This window comes from Rhinatrema bivittatum, chromosome 6 (genome assembly GCF_901001135.1).
Source record: "Rhinatrema bivittatum chromosome 6, aRhiBiv1.1, whole genome shotgun sequence".
Classification (NCBI taxonomy): Eukaryota; Metazoa; Chordata; class Amphibia; order Gymnophiona; family Rhinatrematidae; genus Rhinatrema; species Rhinatrema bivittatum.
Genome location: NC_042620.1, coordinates 188842967 through 188859358, shown reverse-complemented (window position 1 = coordinate 188859358; position 16392 = coordinate 188842967).

The following is a 16392-nucleotide window of genomic DNA, read 5'->3' as shown; positions in this document are numbered from 1 at the left end:
TTTCAATAATATGTTCAACTTGTAAACTGAGCAATAAAAGCTTATGGTCTGACCAAGGAATAGATACATTCCTAATCGGAGAGACAGTATTGCTATTTATTATGTGATCTGCTACCAAAATTAAATCTAGTACATGACCAGCACTATGCATGGAGTCTCTAAGTAACTGATTTAAACCTAATGCAAATTAAGAAGACTTAAATGTTTTGACAATCTCAAGCTGATCATCATCATAATGGAGATTACAATTCTTTAATACCAATAAATGTTCATTCTGCAAGTGCAAAGTGGCCATTAAATGTGTTAGTTCATTAACTTTAGTTACATTTAAACCTGGGGGAATATATAACAAACATAAAATCTAAGGGAACATTTTCAACAGCATACCCTCACAATATATAAAAGGAGTTTTTACAATCTTAAAATTCTTTTTAAAAATAGCTAAAATACCACCACCTCTCCCCTTGAGATACCCCCTTGAATGATTAACCAGGAGGGCACAAATTATTCAATAAGATGGTACCATAATCTAAATGCCATTATTCTTAGATAAATAGTATGTCAATATATAACCTAACTAATAAATCAGAGATTTCCACAGATTTTTGCTTTACCGAGCAAGCATTAATAATAATTTGAAAGAAACAAACCATCAAGATAAGTAAGACATTTCTCATTAGATTGTCTACAAGCCTTATTCCTGTAGGAAAGTACTCCATAACATCTTGTTATAGCAGGAATAAATGCATTAAAGGAATCAGCCATAATTAATGACTGATATATCATGTACCACCATTTCCAACTTAATAATATCTTAATTAAAATAAAACAAAAATTATATAACATCATGGCCTTATTATTTTCAAAAAAGTCCTTCCAATGTTTTACCAAGAATTCCTTGAATCCTTGGGGGTCGATTTTAAAAGGAGCACGCGCGCACATGGACATGCTGATTTTATAACATGTGCACGCCAGCACGCACATTGTTGAGCTGGAGGTGGACCCTTGGCCTGGCGCAGGATTGGTACGGCCCTCAGGGAGGTCCCGGAGGGCGCCTGCCACCAGGAGGTGGAGCACATGAGGAGACAAAGGCAAGCTGGAGCATCACCAATAACAGTCCAGGGGTTCCGTGGGTTGAGCCCTTGGGTACCCGGACTGCCTGGGCTTAGGTGGGCCTCGGAGGGTCTCCTGGAGAGGTAGCAGAGAGGTGTGCCCACCAAGAGCAAGGATGCGTGGCTAGTGGAGAACAGATGAGCTAGACCGGAACAGAGGGTACCGGAGATCACTGGAAGGGAATAGGAGCTGAAGGTCCTCCGGGCAGGATAGGCAGTGCCTAGTGGTCTAACATGTAGAAGGCTGTGGGTAGCGTCAGAGCAGGCAGACCTGGTGGTCACAGGAGAAGTGAAGACAGTGTCCGAATGAAGCGCAAGGGTCAAAGCCAGAGTATCCATCTGAGGGTGGTCAGCAAAAGCAAGGGACAGTTCAGGTATCAGTCCAAGCGTGGTCAGTGGCAAGCAGAGGTCAGTTTCAGGCAGCAGTCCAAACGTGGTCAGTGGCAAGCAGAGGTCAATTCCAGGCAGTGGTCCAAACGTGGTCAGTGGTGAGCAGAGGTCAATACTGGGTATCAGTCCAAACATTGTCAGAGGCAAGCCAAGGTCAGTACCGTGAATCAGTCCGAGAAGGTACAACCTAGGTAGTGGAACAGGAATCAGGAATACAGGAATGCAGGAATACTGGAACAAGCACAGGATCAAGGAAGCAGGAACACAGGATGGCAACTAACTTCACATAAATGTGACGACCCTTTTGCCAAGGCAAGGAACTGGAGCCTGAGCCCTGTCTTTTATATAGGGCTCAGGTGACATCATCATCGCGTATCGTGGAGGAGTTTCCCATGCTTGGCCCTTTAAAGGGCCGGGCCATCTGTGCGCACGTGCCTAGAGGCGGACCAGACGCCAAACCCTGACAAGATGAGCTGCGCGATGTAGAAGGCCCCGAAGGGACTGGGAATGCCGTGAGATGCCGTGGATGCAGGGGGCTGGCTGCGGCTGTGAGGGAGGACGGCCCGGACCTCGCAGAGGGGAGCCCAAGGTAAGCAGGCCCGGCCATGGCACCAGCATGGCTGGGACATGCAACACACATGTTATAAAATCTGATGGCCGCGCACATGTGTGGGCATCCGGTGACTTGAGTGGACTGGGAGGCAACTTCTCTATACCCTTTCCTAGTCTGCCTCCCTTTTCCCCTCTCCTCCCTGACCCCTAAAATCCCTTTCCCTACATTGTTTATGTTATTTCGGAACTTACTTCATCTGAATAGATGAAGAAAGTTCCGCACACTCGCCGGTTGGTGGTACGCACTTCCCCAGGACAGGGCCTAATGGCCGCTCTCTCAGCCAGCCTCTGACCTGCCCTGCCCCTTCCCTCCCAGACCCCACCCCCTGGCCTGCCCCTTTGATCAAGCCTAGCACTTCTGCATGTATCAGGAGATATGCGCGTGGCTGGGCTTTTAAAATGCATTCTGTGCACACAAGGCCTGGCTAGGTGTGTATCCCCTGAATTTTATGTGTTCCAGGCTTTTAAACTTTGGGCTTTTCTCTTTATACAAATGTCTGGGCAATTTCCAGGAAATCCAGGATCCAGGCGGACAGAACTCCACCAAATCCAATCACACTGGAGAATGGTCTGATATTTCTAAGGGACCAGTTTCTGATTTCAAGAATCTGGAAAATTCACCTCTTTTCATTAACAAATAGTCAATGTGAATCTGTGAATTGTGTGCTCTTGAAATTTGCATGTATTCTCTGTCTAAGGGGTGTAGCATTCACCAAACAACAATCATGTCCAGACTGTTACATAATGAAATGTAGCCGGTCCCCTATGTGTATTGTGAACATCATCCAGGGGTGCTACGATACGGGGTTCAAGTCCAGTGGGAGAGAAGTTATCTTCCTGGGTCCCTGGTGTGGTCAATGTTTCTTAAATCCCCTCTTCTACACTTCAGCTAGATGATGCTTTCCATAGAAAGAAAAATCCAGAACAGAATCAAAGAAGAAAAAAATCAACAAAAGGGCCCAATAGCAATCAGCTCACTCACCATCCATTTAGCCAGGGCAAAGTTGGAAAAATAAATCAAAGAGAGTCCAATTGGTATTCAAAATAAACAGTTTACTTTAACTTAAATACGAGTATCCATGCTAAAATGGAGAAAATTAGGAACATTAAAGTGAGAAAAACCAGTTTCCTTGTCCATTCTAGATCCCCCTACTAGTTTCATTTCTCCTGCACCACTATCCTTGTTGAAGAACCCCTCCTCTTGAAGGGTAGGGTAACTGGAGTGTAATTCCAGCATACACTGGTCAAAAATGAAAAAATATCCCAAAGCTCAAACATCTAACCAAGTCCAAATGGTCAAAAATCTCTTGAACTGCAATTCAACTCTCCAAACCTGCAGGTATCTTGAGTCTCTGATCAAGAGTCCCCAAATTTTTCTCACCCTTGCTTCTCTATTCACACAGGCAAAAAGATCTTTGATTCCAGCCTTTCAGGATACTGGAGGAATGTCCTTCCCTCCGGACTGAATAAATCTTCTTTCAAAAATATCTTTAAACAAGGACCATCCAGAACTCCAACTTCTTCTCTCTTTAATTCAACTCCTTCCCACTGAAACACTGAGCATGCTCCAGGGGATTTTATACCCCACTGAAGCCTCTCCCCAAAAATGATGAGGTGACAGCCTGCAGAGGACTCTTCATAAACCTAAATCCCCTCCTACCCCCCCATGATATAAAATTGGGGAAAATGTTAGTGACAGGCAAAGCCCCATTTCAGAAGCAATTCCATTCTGGGCACCCTGAGGGAACTGTTACAATTGGCGGCCTAATGCACATGACAGGATGTCGCTAGGGATCTCAGGCCAAACTGGCCACTCCTTGTTGCAGCAAGACGCTGCTGGCAGCTCTGACATGGCACACCCCCATAGGCACATGTGTGTGTCTCTTCTTAACATTTAAAGAAACTGTGGCTGAAAATCCTCTGCTGCCCTACTGATGACATCAGTGCTAAAGCCTTATAAAAGGGCAACATTCCAGTCTCAACTTGCCTCAGCAATAGATAATCTACTTCCAAGTAGTGTGAGCTGCTCCTGCATCTGTCTTCAGTTTTTGGGTCTGTCTTCAGTTCCAGCATCTGTCTTCAATTCCAGCGTCTGTCTTCAGTTCCCACATCTGTCTACAGTCCTTTGTTCAGTGTTCTTGCCTTCATCTCTTCAGTGTCTCCCTCATCTCCCACCTGTCCTTCTCCATGCCTTCCTGCCCTGTCTATCCATCTCGCCTTTCCCTTTGGATGGATCCCTGTTTGACCTCGGCCTAATCCTAGACATGTTGATATCTGCCTGCTATTGACCACCTCCTGCCTCTGAATATGCTTGTTTTCCACCTGCCACTGACCTCAGCCTGATCTCCATCTTCTCTGACCCAGCTGCCCTACGACAAATCTTGCCACCTTCAGCAGAGGCCCCCACCTAAGTCCTGATGGCCCTGGCACTCAAGGGTTCAACCCAAAGGGAATGCAGACTGGTAAAGGTGAAGCTCCAGTTGGGCTTCTGCCTCATCTGGGCCTGCCGATGGTAGAAACGTGCAGGGCTCCTCCCTGCAGGTTGTGCCAAAACCACCTCGGTCCAAGGGTCCACGAATGCAACAGGAACTCTAATCAGATTTTTCTAATGTAGAGTCATGGACATAGTTAAAGTCTCCTCCTAATAATAAGAAATCATAGAGATAAGCAGCCAGTGTCTGCCCAGTTTTAATAAAAAAAAGTCATGGTTATAGGTGTTAGGTGCATGTATGTTGCACGGCACTATGGGCTGTCCATATAATGTTCCTACTATTACTACGATTCTGCCCTCTGGGGCTTCTATAATCTCAGAAGCCTGACATAGCACCATCTTGCCGATAATGATAGCCACCCCTGCCTTCCTTGTACTAGACTGTACTGAGAATATCTTGTCCACTAGGCTGGATTTAGACATAGGCAACATAAGCAACTGCTTAGGGCACTACATTTTGAAGGCACCAAGGGGTAGATATTAAATAAAAATATCAGTTTATCTAAGTTAGCCAGATAAAGTTATCTGGCTAAATTGGATAGGATATTCAGCAACATGGCTATGTTGCTGAATATCCCAAGATAAATTGCTACTTATCTGGATAAGTATTTCCCAGCTAAGTTCAGACCTGCTATTGAGCAGGTCTAATTTAGTTGAATAACTTAATTGGCTAAGACTCCACATTGCTACTTAGTCAGATAACTTATCCGGCTAAATAATGCCACCCCGTTATGTCCATTGCCTGCCTCAAAGTTAGCTGGCTAAGAACTTAGCTGGCTAAGGTCTAGAGGCACCAAGCTGCGATATTTTATCACAAGAGGGGTCCCACTATCATGGTGCGGTGTTGTTGTGATATCGGGTTCCTTCCCTCAAAAAAGCATTGTGGTTGTATGGTGCATTCTTTTGTCTTATGGGCAAACACCGCAGGAAAAAAGAATGCATCGCATGGCCCTTTAAAGCAATAGTGGCCCCAACTTTAAAGCCTTAAAGGGCTGCTGGCCTGAAAAAAAAAAGGTTGCAGCAAACGGGGAGGTTGAGCTGACCCCCGTCTCAACCCAGGGCCACCAACGCTCCCTAAAGTGAAAAAATAGATTTAATGTAGGTGCACAGTGACAGCCCCCCCTCCCCAGTTCATTTTATCTAACTAGGACTCTTGCACCATAGCAATATGGACTTTGCTTCTTTGCAGAGACTACAGTATTTTATATATTTTCATTATAGACCCAATGTCTGAAACATTCCATATGGAACATCTAATAATACATTGGGTCATATTAACCAATAACAGCCAGTTACAAATAGAGAATCTATCAATATAACACCCAAGGCATGGACCCTCCCAGCCTAGGTCCCAGTCCATTATAGACAGCTACCTGCAATATAATTGTCAATGTGTAGAAAGACATCTAGAGTAGACTTACCACTCCCATCTGACCAATTTCTCATTGAATATCAATTCCAACCCCCCCCACCCCATAACACCCCATCCCTTCCCTTTCTCCCCTCCCCTGTCCCTCTCCCCTTCCCTCCCCCCCCCAAACATTCCCTTTTACAACCACAAAACATAGGAACTCCATTCAACTATGGGTGAAAGAGGCTCTGCCATACCTTAGGGCCCCATTCCCTACTGTTATTATTGTTATCCATTAAACAAACTCCACTGGCAATGCATTAACCATGATGTTATATCCATATTTGTCAAATAGGGAAAGAAGGAAAGATGAGGAAAAGAAAAAATATCAGGCATTAGGGCTGAGCAGTCCATTAAAAGTCATTATAAAGCCAAGTATCTCCCACAAATCATGGTTGACTCTCAACAGCAGGACAGGCACTCCTGCAGATCTAAAAGGTCAAAGCCATGCTCAAGATGATCCTCCTTTAAATCAAAATCAAGAAGGAGGGATATGTCTCATAAGCAGAGTATTAAAAGCACAGTAGTCTAAACCATGTTGTACAGGCTCCACTATGGTTCCACCCAGTGGCCACCCCCGAAAAAAAAAGGATTCCCCCTATGTTAGAGCACTAAGTCTTGGGATAAATGACTCTGCCTCCCCAGCCCCATGACTGAATCAGTACTACTGTCTGCCCACTCAACCACTTTATGTTGGCATTAGTAGAGAGAGAAAATAAGATTCCATTGGAGTTACCAAGCCATATTAACTCTGTGGTATGTTCGCCCATGAAACAAACTCCAATTGCTGTTACATCATACAAGGAGTCAGAGAGTCATAACATAATACCATAAAAAGAAAAAGAAATTACTTGCAAATCCAAAAGTCTGTCTTCCTGTGCCCAGCCAAAAGTTCCAGGCATTGCAGCTTGATTAAAATCTTTAAGGGCTTGTAGGAACTATAAAGTGAGTGCAGTTATTCAATACCGAGTTATTGTAAGACATCAGTGGCTTTCTCAGGTGTTTGACTGGGAATTGTAAGGCAAACATGACATGCTGTGTGGCAAGCTTTGCACAGGTAGATGTGCAGAGACCAGTGCCGAATAGTCTTGGAAGATAAGCATTGGTACACCAACATATTTGATATTTCTGTTGTTGCAATAGGTCTGAATAATTTCCACCTTGCATGCGCAAATTATGAATTTAGTGATTACTGGCATGAGACTCCACTTGTTATTGGTTTTCTGTTTTCTATCCTAAAAATGCCTCACACTGGCCGCAAAAGAAGGGCAAATGAAAAGACTTTCCCTGTGGTCTTCCCTGAACATTCTTGGGTCAGCCCGATGGATGCGCATAGTGTTCAGGGGCAGTAGGATTGGGAGTGGAGCTGGTGAGGAAAGAGCTTGAAGAGGCCTGTACTTGCTTCTTCCCCGGGCTTATCAATATCACTGTCCCCCGATCAAGAGAATTGCACCAGCAAACCCTGCTACAACCCAGGACCCGGATGTGTGGACGGGACGGGTGCTGGCTGATGGCATTGACATCTGTGAGGTCCAGGCACGGAGTGTGTTTCTGAGGGATGAGGCTGTAGCCATCGTTTGTGACTCCTTCAGAACGTTTGCTGGCTCTCCAGCCTTGGGAAGGCAGAAAATAGAGGCAGGGATCCTTTCTATTTTTTCAACACCAGTTATGAGAGCTTTGACTACATCTAGGCAGTTTCCCCTGGTAAAAACTTACTCAGATTACACTAGAATCAATCTGAGATGCTATCGAAGGCCTTGGTACTTCAGTCACAGCACAGTTTAAATTCTTGGGTCTCGAAATGTAATGACAATGAAAATAGGATTCAAACGTAGGCAATGTTCTCAAATTAGTATGTCACAACAAATTGAGGATCTATTAAACCAGGAATCCCTTATAAAAGAAAGTTTATTGCTGTTAAACAAACTTGAGAACAATTCAGTGCAAGGGAAAAATATGTTTTGTTAATTTTCCCAAAGTACCTCATATCTTGACAAAGGATATGTTTAAAAGATATTTGATAGAGGTGCTAAAGGTCCCAGATCAAGCAGTTCCTACAGTATCAAAAGTAAATTTTTTGCCTCCCTTTAAATACGGAAAAAAAGTGCAACTAGACTCGATTTTTGATACCATTAGAACCAACAAAGTTGGATATATTTAACATCTGTTGCAATGCTGACCACAGCCGGAGCTACGGGCAGCCTCCTACCTCCATTCAGCCAGCCGGCCCGACTCCCGACACCATCTTCTGCACAGCGGGCCTTTCCACCATGCTCCCATGTGGCAGGAGGCTGCCGCTGACGTCCTCTTCACTACGGCAGGGAGCTGCGGACTTCTGCCTGCTCCTCAGCGTAGGACGCCACCCGCAGCAGAAAGCCAGCGCTGCCCAGGTTTTCCTGTGGCCCGGAGGCCGCCACCAGCATTCCTATGCAGCCTGGAAGCCGCCGCCATCTTTGCCGCTGATTGCGGCATGGAGCCGCCATCATTGCTGCCGCCCCACGGCCTGGAGACCGCAGTTCTCAGTCTTGCTTGCTGCATGAGCTGCCGCTGTGGTCCGCTGTGGGCCCGCCGCTGTCGCAGGTCCCATGCAGCCTGGAGGCCGCTCTTAAACCCGTCCTCAGTGGCAGGAAGCCACCTCTGATGTCGGGGCCTGCCTGCGGCCCTTCTCCTGCTCCTGCACTCAGCAGCAGCATGGCCACTGTCCATGGTTCTGCTGCTCCTCACTTCCTGTTCCTTAGGTGCGGGGGCCACGCCTTTCTTCCTGCTTTAAAGTGCCAGCGAGGGAGTGGTGCACCTGATAAATTCACCATGGGTGTTCCTCATTCAGCCCTATAAAAGGGCCCTGCTTGCATTGCAGTTTCGCCTTTGCAAGGGGCTAGTCCTCCCTAGGACTTCTCTGCTTCTGCTCCTGCTCCTGCCTGGCTTCAATGTTACTATGTCACAGGGGCTACCGGTGCCATTGGTTGGCCCCTGTGACATAGTAAGGGCAAAGACTATCGGCACCATTTGATTACTGGAAGCCGACAGCCCGAGCTGCCAGTATTCAAAATGGCGCCGCAGGGGGCTGGCTTTTAAACCTTAGCCAATCACCCCTGGATGATGTCAGCGCACTGAAAAGGTTGCAGAGATTTGTAGGGGGCCAGGAAATGCAGCCTCACCCCTTCTTTGCCGTCTGTCCAGGTATTAGTGTCTTTCTTTTCTCCTTCACCTTGTTCGATGCGCCGCAGGGGGCTGGCTTTTAAACCTTAGCCAGTCACCCCGGATGACGTCAGCATGCTGAAAAGGTTGCAGAGATTTGTAGGGGGGCCGGGAAATGCAGCCTCACCCCTTCCTTGCCGTCTGTCCAGGTATTAGCATCTTTCCTCTCTCCTCCACCTCCAAACTGGGGCATTGTTGTTGGAAATTTTTGAATTGTGGTGAATTTTGTTTGTTTTACAGACTTGTATATTAATTAAGTTCCTTCTTTTTTTTTTCTATATCAAGATTATTCTTGCATATTGAGATTGAAATTGCATAAATAAAAAGTAAAAAAGAAACAGAAATTTTCAATTAATGGTTGCGGCTTAATGCAATGCATGGCCTTTGTTCCCAAATTATGAGAGCACTCAATCCTGACTACGCTATGTTGTGGACCTAAATTCAGTGCATGTGGCAGCCATTCCTCCAGTGTATTTGCTATATCTTTGTCAGATACACTTTCTAGGATACCAATATATTGGAGGTTATTTCTTCTTGACATATTTTCCAGATCTAATTTTGCTACTTGCCTGTCCCATACTGCTTTCAAGAAGATGAGCTCTGTTTCCAGGGATTGGACATGGTCCTCTAGGCTTGAAACTCTCATCTCCACTTCCTGGATTTGCTTAGTGTTGTCTGTAAGTATTGAATAGATCTCTTCAACTCTGGCATAAGCCTTATTGAACTTAGCTTCTAATGCTGATATCACTGCCATCACCACATTGTTTGCTTGTACATCGGGAGATTCCGGAGAAGGCAAATTACTAACTGCCGTTTCTGCCATTTTGTTGTTGGTAAGCTTTACTCTCTTCTTCTCCCTCTGTTGTGGTTTAGAGGCCAAGCCATAATTCGCTTTTCCTCTTCACCTAAACTCACATGAAGAGACACACTGATCATTGCAGTTATAGGCTGATCTAAGGGATGCGAGATAACTAAAAATCAAATTTTTAACTACAAAAAAGTAAGTGGGGCCTAAGATATAGCCAGAAACACATCCTTTCCTCACATTACATCATGTGACCTCCTGACTTTAAACTTTAAGAACTCCATCTGGGGTTGGATTGGGTTTCCTTGATACTCACCTAGATGTCCCCTATGCTTTTTTCTATTTGTTTTGATGTATTTTACATGTTTTTAAATGTGTTAGCACCTGGACCGCTGTTATGCTTTCTGGAACTTGAAAACTCTCAGGAGCCCTTTTAAGACTCCCCAGACCTCTGGCCATGTGTTTTTATATTTCATTCATTAAAATTTTTTTTATTGTATTTAATTTTACTGCAGCAGTGCTGAGAAATCAGAAATGACATCACTGCGGCATCAATGAAACATGTGGCTTGCAACTGAACTTGGTGTTGGGGGCTTGTCTGACTAGTGCTGCTGCTGCCAAAGCAAAACTAAACCTTGGTAGTTTTACTCTGCTCCAAAGGGGAATCTCTGCTTGCTCCGCTTCCTCCCATTTTGATCCAAAGCCTCCCTCCTGCTGCAGAAACATGGGGGGGGGGGGGAGGGGCTGCTTAGCCCTCCCTATGGCAGACCAAAATCTCCTTGGCTCTCAGCAGGACCGCTCTTCCGCAACTGCAAACAGCAGCATAACACAACCTCCAAATGCTGACTCTATCTCTTCTGCAGCCATGGGCTCTAACAACCCCTATAAAAAAATATGGCTCTGCCATATCGAGAAGCCTCCAGTACCAGGCAGTCTTCTCCCAGGCCTGAGCCCCTCCAGCAGTCCCTATTCTGTCTGCATTCTAGTGCTGCCATACAAACCAGCCTGCTTCACCCAAGCCAGCCAGGTAAAATCAATAGTTATTATTTTGAGCCCTATTTTCCCCATATTATGCAAACATAACATATTTTATAATCTGCGCATACCTGATACATGCAGGTTATAAAACACTATAGTGGATATTTGCTTGCCCATATAAATATGAAAATGGGGTTGTGTGGACTATTTTTGAAAGTTACTCTTTAACAAATTAATTTTCAAAGGGCTGCACACGTAAAAAACAGGGGTTACGCGCGTGGCCGGGTCTTGCGTGTGCCATGAGCATTTTACAACGGGCCCAGCCACGCGCGTAACCCCTGTTATGTACAGAAGTGCCGGGCCCTGAGAAAGGGGCGGGCTGGGGGGGTTGAGATCTGGGTGGGGAGGGGCAGGGCGGGGCGGGATGGACGCCGGCTGGGGCAGCGGCCATTAGCCGCTGTCCTGGGGAAGCACGTGACGACAGCCGGCCAGTGCACGGAAAAAACTTCTGCTCCTCTAGAGCAGTAAGTAGTGTAATAAAAAAAATTTGGTGTAGCTAGGTAGGGGTTAGGGGTCAGGGTGGAGAGGGAAAAGGGAAGGAAGGTTAGGCAGGAAGGTAGGGAAGTTCCCTCCCAGTCCGTCCCTTAATTGTAGTGGACTGGGAGGGAACTGGAGAAAAGGCTGATCACATTGCCACGCATAATTTGAAAATTCCCCCCCAGCACGTACAAGTCACGTCCACCCGCACATGCGTGCACAGTTGTTAAAATCTGGCGTGTATGTGCACATGGATATTAGATTTTATAACATGTGTGCACCGGCAGGTACATTTTCAAATGTGTGCATACATGAAATTACTAGTTTGATGATACCTCCTCTAATACACTCAGTCCACCTTCAGTTCTCTAGACCCTCTAGTACTTCACCCTGAACTCCCCCCCCCCCCCCCCCGTTCAAAATCAGCAGACAAGTCCAATTTCACTGGCTCAAATCAATTAATAAGTGTAAAAGTGAATGAATAAGCTGGCTAATATAGTTGCGTAAATCTCTTATAAAATACCCACATACCTCTTGATCCAGCCCATAGTCCATCCCTTTTTTGAGCAGATACATATGCATGTGAAACCAAAAATATGAGCGTACTCTCAATGTCTATAAAATAGCAAGTACACAAATATAGGCTACTTATATACATATGTGCTAATTTTCCACACATAACTCTGTATCCAGGGGTTAAAATATAAAATAAAAGGGTAAAGAATTTATTTATTTTTTTACTGACTTGAGACTTGGGGCTGTAAGAAAACATTGCTGGGATGTAGTATGTTTTCCCTTCCTCTCACTGAGTATGTGGCTACTTGGGGGAGGGGTGGTGTTGTGGCTCAGGTTGGAGGAGACTCTGGAGCTGTGTGGCAAGTTTCTTTAAGTACAGGCAGTGACAGACTGTACTTAAAGTCTCTCACTGTAGGAAAAGAGAAACTCTGGGGAACTTAGAAGCTTTGGGGGGGGGGGGGGAGTGAGGAATCAGCTGTGAGAGCTTTTTGTCTTCCTCTCCCCATTCAGCTAAAAGGGGGGGGGGGGGGGAAGCAGGACAGAAGGAGACTGAGCTGAGAAGGAGGAGCAGGGCTGCGGATTTTTATTGTCATTTTGCTATGGCAGTCCTGCTAAAGCTAGGGCTGATAGGAATTCCATGCTGAGGGATATGCAAATTACCAACCCCATTATCTTGTGGGAGTTTTAGCCCATGGAGAGCAATGGTGATTTCAGAAGAGAACAGACTGCTGCTGCTACAGAGCTCCTTCATAGACCCCGTTTTTCCTTGTCTAATAGTGTGAAATACAGGGGAAGTTGAGGCAAACTCATTAATGTCTAAATGTTTAAGTTTGAGTGGAGTTTGTTTTGAGAGTATTTAATCGTAGGAACTCCAGGTGCAGATTATTTAATCCTAGGAACTAAGGTGCAGATTAGTCAGATCTTGTAAATACAGCTGGGCCAGTGTTTTTTCCCCAGTTTAATTAAGATAGAACTGTTGAAGAAGATATGGCGTGAAAGAAAAATAATTTTAAAATCACACTTTGATTTAATTGTGTACCCTTTATGGGTTCTTTACTGTAAACTTTCTGGGCTCATTCTGGTGGTCGTTTTAAGTGCTTGCTTAACCCTGAGTTCAGACAGAGGGATAACTAAACTGAGAGAGAGAAATAAATTGCAGCCAGGTGGCTGGTGTTCATTTTATCAGAGTGATTACTTTAAATGAACAGAAGAAAAGTGCTAGAGGGGATCCTGTAAATAACTTCAAGGAAAACCTGTCTAGATTGTGAAAATACCAGAGGAAACATCAGTGAAGCACATAGGACAGTTTGAGATACTGACATCAAGGACATTTGTCTTGGAGAGAGACATCAACTGCTTCTCCTTATTCCTAGCAGCCCTAGCCAGGATAGCTACTATTAAGAATGATTAAAATGCTGAATCAGCCCTGAACATCTGAATAACAGAAACAACAACAGGAAAGTGTGAGTGAGAAAAGAAAGGAAAGGACAGTGGGATATTTTATCTTCTATCTCTGAACAAAATATATCTACACTGGAATTCACTTATATTCTGAAAAACAGAAAGTAAGTGCAGAAAGAGTGTGAAACAGTGTATTCAAGAAAACACAAGAGTGAATAAGACTACTCATTCCCATTCTTACCCAGAGCAGGACACCTTGCTTATTTTTTTATTTCTTCACTAACCTAGAACAAGATCAATTAGACAGCGAAGACACCATATGTAGCAACACCAATAGTACATCTTTGGAAGAAGGGAACTTGATAAGGCAATTAGGAGTACATTTTAAAAGGTTCTTTAATGCCATTCACTATTGTAAAACAGTACTTTCTGCTTTGAATGATACTTTCAAAAGTTCACAAGAATTTGAATTGCTGATTTACACTACTTGATAAACAAAATTGTTAAACTGTTTTCTTTAATATAATGTTGAATTTATCTGAGCATTATACTCTTAAAGACCCTGCCTTCTCTCTCTACTTCTGGGAGACTGGGTGGGTGGGTTTCAGTCCCTTTGGTTCTTGTAATTGGAAGACCCAACAGGAAGGAGGTGGCTCCCAGAGTAACTTCAGAAACCTCATATTCTAATAGCCACCATACAGGTCAATCCAGTAATGAGTGGTAGGAAGAGCTGCGTTAGTACCCGGCGCACCCACGGTTGCCGCACGCACAGTCCAGCTCACCTACCGCTCGATTCTGTATGTAAATAGCTTGCAAATGCAAGCTGCGTCTAAGAAGCGTCCTTGAAGTGTTAGGCCCACGCAACCCATTTTACTGTATAGAGCGCTAGCAGGCATAAATCGAGGGACAAAGGTAAGGGGGGGGGGGGGGGTTAGATAGGGCCGGGGGGGGGGGGGTGGGTTAGGTAGGGGAAGGGAGGGGAAGGTGAGGGGAGGGCGAAAGAAAGTTCTGAAGGAAATTTCAGACCTATTAGTAATTTCAGACCTATTAGTAAAAATTTGTAACTTATCATTAAAATCATCCATTGTACCTGAAGACTGGAGGATAGCAAATGTAACCCCAATATTTAAAAAGGGCTCCAGGGGCGATCCGGGAAACTACAGACCGGTTAGCCTGACTTCAGTGCCAGGAAAAATAGTGGAAAGTGTTCTAAACATCAAAATCACAGAACATATAGAAAGACATGGTTTAATGGAACAAAGTCAGCATGGCTTTACCCAGGGCAAGTCTTGCCTCACAAATCTGCTTCACTTTTTTGAAGGAGTTAATAAACATGTGGATAAAGGTGAACCGGTAGATATAGTATACTTGGATTTTCAGAAGGCGTTTGACAAAGTTCCTCATGAGAGGCTTCTAGGAAAAGTAAAAAGTCATGGGATAGGTGGTGATGTCCTTTCGTGGATTGCAAACTGGCTAAAAGACAGGAAACAGAGAGTAGGATTAAATGGGCAATTTTCTCAGTGGAAGGGAGTGGACAGTGGAGTGCCTCAGGGATCTGTATTGGGACCCTTACTGTTCAATATATTTATAAATGATCTGGAAAGAAATACGACGAGTGAGATAATCAAATTTGCAGATGACACAAAATTGTGCAGAGTAGTTAAATCACAAGCAGATTGTGATAAATTGCAGGAAGACCTTGTGAGACTGGAAAATTGGGCATCCAAATGGCAGATGAAATTTAATGTGGATAAGTGCAAGGTGATGCATATAGGGAAAAATAACCCATGCTATAATTACACGATGTTGGGTTCCATATTAGGTGCTACAACCCAAGAAAGAGATCTAGGTGTCATAGTGGATAACACATTGAAATCGTCGGTTCAGTGTGCTGCAGCAGTCAAAAAAGCAAACAGAATGTTGGGAATTATTAGAAAAGGAATGATGAATAAAACGGAAAATGTCATAATGCCTCTGTATCGCTCCATGGTGAGACCGCACCTTGAATACTGTGTACAATTCTGGTCGCCGCATCTCAAAAAAGATATAATTGCGATGGAGAAGGTACAGAGAAGGGCTACCAAAATGATAAGGGGAATGGAACAACTCCCCTATGAGGAAAGACTAAAGAGGTTAGGACTTTTCAGCTTGGAGAAGAGACGACTGAGGGGGGATATGATAGAGGTGTTTAAAATCATGAGAGGTCTAGAACGGGTAGATGTGAATCGGTTATTTACTCTTTCGGATAGTAGAAGGACTAGGGGACACTCCATGAAGTTAGCATGGGGCACATTTAAAACTAATCGGAGAAAGTTCTTTTTTACTCAACGCACAATTAAACTCTGGAATTTGTTGCCAGAGAATTTGGTTTGTGCAGTTAGTATAGCTGTGTTTAAAAAAGGATTGGATAAGTTCTTGGAGGAGAAGTCCATTACCTGCTATTAAGTTCACTTAGAGAATAGCCACTGCCATTAACAATGGTTACATGGAATAGACTTAGTTTTTGGGTACTTGCCAGGTTCTTATGGCCTGGATTGGCCACTGTTGGAAACAGGATGCTGGGCTTGATGGACCCTTGGTCTGACCCAGTATGGCATTTTCTTATGTTCTTATGTTCTTATGTTCCCTCCGAGGCCGCTCCGATTTCGGAGCGGCCTCGGAGGGAACGGAGGCAGGACGCGGCGTTTCGGGGGCGGGACCGGGGGCGTTTGCGCCTACTGCGCGAACAAAAGTACGCGATCACACTCTTTTTTAAAATCTACCCCAAAGAACGTGATCGCGTACTTTTGTTCGCGCAGCAGGCGCAAACAAAAGTACGCTGGATTTTATAATATACGCGCATAGCCGTGCAAATTTTATAAAATCCTGGATTGGCGCGCGCAAGGCTGCCGATTTTGGGCAGCCTGCGTGCGCCGAGCCGCGCAACCTGCCTCCGTTCCCT